Genomic DNA, 4,708 nt, shown 5'->3' with positions numbered 1-4,708 from the left:
GAGTGCTAGGATTACAGGCGTGAGCCACCACACCCGGCCCCTTTTTCCATTTTTGAATCGGGTTTTTTAGGTATTGTTTTTTAGTAGTTCTTTACATATTTTGCATATGAATCCCTTATTAGATATGTGATTTGCAAATATTTTCTTCCATTCTGTGGATAGTCTTTTTACTCTGTTAATAGTGTCCTTTTATGCAGAAAAGATTGTAGTTTTGATGAAGTCCAATTTGGTTTTTTCTCTTGTTGCCTGTGCCTTTAGTGTTATATCCAAGAAATCATTGACAAATCCAACGTTGTGAAGCTTTTACTTTCTAGTTTCTTCTAAGAGTTGTAGTGTTATAGGTCTCACATTTAGGTCTTTGTTCAATTTGAGTTAATTTTTGGTATATTGGCCTGGCATGGTGGCTCACGCCTGTAATCCCAGAGCTTTGGAAAGCCAAGGCAGGAGGATTGTTTGAAGCCAGGAATTTGAGACCAGCCTGGGCAACATAGCAAGCCCTCATCCCTACAAAAAACAAAAACAAAAAAACAGCCAGGTGTGGTGGTGCATGGCTGTAGTCCCAGCTACTTGGGAAGCTGAGGTGGGAGGATCGCTTGAGCCCAGGAGTTTGAGGTTACAATGATCTGTGACTCCAGCCTGGGCAACAGAGTGAGACCTTGTCTTGAAAAAAAAAAAAGAGAGAGAGAAAAAAAAAGAAAAAATTGTATATAGTGTAAGATAAGGGTCCAACTTCATTCTTTTGTATGTGAATATCAAGTTTCCCAGCCTGCCCACTCCCTTGTTGAAAATCATTTGATCATATATTTGAGGGTTTTTTTTTTTTTTTTTTTGAGACAAAGTCTCACTCTGTTGCCCCGGCTAGAGTGTCGTGGCGTCAGCCTAGCTCACAGCAACCTCAAACTCCTGGGCTCAAGCAATCCTTCTGCCTCACCCTCCCAAGCAGCTGGGACTACAGGCATGTGCCACCATGCCCGGCTAATTTTTTCTATATATTTTTAGTTGCCCAGCTAACTTTCTTTCTATTTTTAGTAGAGACGGGGTCTCGCTCTTGCTCAGGCTGGTCTCAAACTCCTGAGCTCAAACGATCCACCTGCCTCCGGCTCCCAGAGTGCTAGGATCATAGGTGTGAGCCACCGGGCCCTGTCGAGGGTTTATTTCTGAGCTGTCTGTTCAGTTCCACTGATCTATATGTCTGTCTGTATTCTTGTACCAGCAAAAGATTTTGCACCCATGGGTGCTGGTGACACGGGGCCTCAACAGATCAAGTCTATACGTACTGTATGTGATTTCATTTATATAACACTCTTGAAAAGATAGAATTATAGAAATGGAGAAAACAGATTAATGGTTGCAAGCCATGAAGGAGGGGCTGGGGATGGGAGGGAGTTCGTGTGGCTATAAAAGGGAAACCTGAGGGAATTTGGCTGAGGGACTGTCGTGTATCTTGACTGTATGGATGTCAGCATCCTGGTTGTGGCCTAGGACAGGGTTCAGGACGCTACCGCTGGGGAAGGGAAAGGGCACTCAGCAACTATTATACTTTACAACTACACACGAAGCTACAATTATCTCATAAAGCTTAACTAAAATAAAGTCTAGTATCTGGCCACTGAATAAAGAAAAGAAGAAAAAATGAGAAAAAAGTTAAGGAAATAAATAGAAGTGTGCCTGCCTGGCTGCCAGGTCTAATTAAATGAGGGTGGGGATGGAGGACCTGGCTGCCCCAGGTAAGCCGTCGGAAACCCGGGCTGATACCGCTGCTTCTGTGGCCTACACCTGTCTCCCCCAAGCGCCGGGCACAACTGCGGACGAGGGGGCGCAGACACCACGCGAAAGGCCCAGCGCGCCCGGTTCGCGGACGCGAAGACTCCCCCCGCCAAAGGCACCTGCTGCGGCTTCGGCGAGGGGACTCCGCCGCAGGAACAGTCCAGTGGGGCTGGGAACAGCGTAGCCCGACTCCGGTTGTGTTCCGCTCACCCCGCGCCTGGGCCAACTTCTCCGCGCCGCCCCGCAACTCGGTCCACAGCAGTCGCCCCTCCACTCACCGCGCACGCGACCTTCCCCGCGCTCGGGAAACAGGAGCTGGCTCAGCCCCGTCCCCTCCCCACGCTCATAGGCTTTGCCTATCCTCGAGCCCCGCCCCCTTCAGCCTGGGCTTCCCGCCGGCCCGAAGACTAGCTCCAAGGAGTCCTCCTGGATTCCTAGAGCGGCCCCGGAAGTGCCTGAGCAAAGTCGCGCACGGGTGGCCGCCCGGCTCCGCCTCCCGTCCGGTCTCTCTGGGGTGAGAGGTGTTATACCTGTGGTCGCGCGGTCTCAGCCAGGAGCAGCCTCGACCCCGACGCAGAGTCGCGACGGCCTAAGCTCCGGTCGACCTGTGCTTCCCCCGTTGCGTGCCTGGGGGGTCTGGGTGGCCTGGCGGGCTCCGGGTGGGCTCGGCCCCGCACGCGGTCCAGGCCCAGAACTCGCCCCTGGCCCCGCTTCCGCGCCCCACCCGTCGTTCTCCAAGGCCCCGGCAGCCGGGACTCGGCCGGGCTAGCGAGCATCCAGTTAGCCTTAAGGGCTCCACCCGCTTCAACTGTTCTCAGGACGTGCAAGAGACTCGGTGCTGTGCCGGTGTGCGGCAGGTGCTTAATATTAATAGATGCTTCCTGAGTTGGATGAACATGGGGGATCCAGTGGCATGTGAGGTGGTGGCAGTACTTCCCATGGGAGGAGGAACCGAGCCTGGACCTGAGTCAGGGAAGACCCACAGTAGTGTTCTGCTGGAGAATTTTAGGACCTTGGTGGAGCTAGGAAAGGTCAGCCCTGTACATAGCGTTTGGGATCGGGCGTCCGTGTGGAGGGCCCAAGGGGACAAAAGCAGAGTAAGTAAGCATGAATTTTCCTGCTTGACAGCAAGCAGGACACAGTCGGAATTTACCCGTGCAGTGCAGCTGAAATTCAGTTGGGGAGAGCTGCACTGGGTGCTCTCCACACCACAAGTGCTGCTGGCAGGAGCAAGAAGAAAACACAAGTGCATAACCACAAAGAGAAGCACCTTCCTCCTGCGGGGCCCCTCCAGCTCCCTCTACTTAAACAGCTTAACATTGTACCAGCTTTAATTTAAGGCCCAGCTCCATTTTCATGGAGCAGGCAATGAAATATGTATTTGACATTGAAAGGCAACATATATGGATTACTGGCAGTTTCAAGCCTCAGTTGGGCTCCTGTATACCTAGGATTCACTCTGCACTTCCCCTAGTCAGTCCTCCCTCTGATTCCAAGTAGCTCTTTCAACATTCCTTAAACTTGTGTCTTATTTTACAGAGAAAACATGTTATGTATTTTCTATGTAAAATAAGACACAAGTTTATCTTCTGAGTGAGAAGATGGTAGAATAGGATGTTTAAGGAGTGTTCAAAGAGCTTGGAGAATCAGAGGACTGACTAGGGGGAAGAAGAGGAAATTTGGATGCACAGGGACACAGGGAATGTGCGTGAACGCAGAAGAATGACCATCTGAGGACAGGGCAAGAAGGAGGCCATCTGCAAGCCAAGGAGAGAGACCTCAGGAGAAACCAGACCTGCTGACATCTTGATCTCAGACTTCTGGCCTCCTCAACTGAGAGAAAATAAATTTATGTTTAAGTAATTCAGTTTATGGTATTTTTTATGGCGGCTCAAGCTAATACACTACCAGTACTGGCCTATTTTATGACTTGTGGAGGCCATGGAAACAGACCTGTGAGGGTGGTGGGGTCCCTTGAAAGGAATAAATGCTTCCACCAACAATCATCCTGGAGAGAGGTTAACCATCAAGGAAGAAGGTGTGCAAAGGACTGATAGTGAGAGTAATCCCCTCCTCTCTCAGACTGGGAAAGAAGGAATGACCGAGGCAGGAGGATCGCTTGAGGTCAGGAGTTCAAGACCAGTCTGAGCAAGAGTGAGAACCCGTCTCTACTAAAAATAGAAAAATTAGCCAGGTGTGGTGGTGCATGCCTATAGTCCCAGCTACTCAGGAGGCTGAAGCAGGAGGATCGCTTGAGCCCAGGAGTTTGAGGTTGCTGTGAGCCAGGCAATGCCATGGCACTCGCCCAGGCAATGGAGACTCTGTCTCAAAAAAAAATTTTAAAAAGAAGGGATGATGTGGTCCTAGTGGTAGCAAGAGGCTGGTCCTAGCTAGGCAGAGTGGCCCAGGAAGTCCATGCTGGGGATGGATGACCTGTGCCCACATTGATCAAAGTAACTGCTAGCAAGCACTGGTTCCTACACCAGATATGGCTCCTCAGCCTGGGACTTCTCAGCCTCCCTAATTGTAAGAAATTCTTTTTATTTATAAATTACTCAGTTTCATGTATTCTGTTATACACAATAGAAAACAAACTAAGACAATTGGTACATCTCCACATCTCCAGCAAGACTGATCAGGATAACAGAAGACACAAATTACTAACACCAAAAAAGAGAGTACATCACTTTAAATATAATTAAAATAGAATGATATTACAATATAATAATGAAACTTTTGTGTTTGTTTGTGTTTGTGTTTTTTTGAGGCAGAGTCTTGTTCAATCACTCTGACTAGAGTGCAATGGTGTCATCATAGCTCACTGCAACCTCAAACTCCTGGGTTCAAGTGATCCTCCTGCCTCAGCCTTCCAAGTAGCTGGGAGTACAGGTGCACACTACCACACCTGGCTAATTTTTCTATTTTTAGCAGAACGGGGTCT

This window comes from Propithecus coquereli, unplaced genomic scaffold (genome assembly GCF_000956105.1).
Source record: "Propithecus coquereli isolate 6110/MARCELLA unplaced genomic scaffold, Pcoq_1.0 Scaffold28, whole genome shotgun sequence".
Lineage (NCBI taxonomy): Eukaryota > Metazoa > Chordata > Mammalia > Primates > Indriidae > Propithecus > Propithecus coquereli.
Note: the sequence above shows the minus strand (reverse complement) of the source record.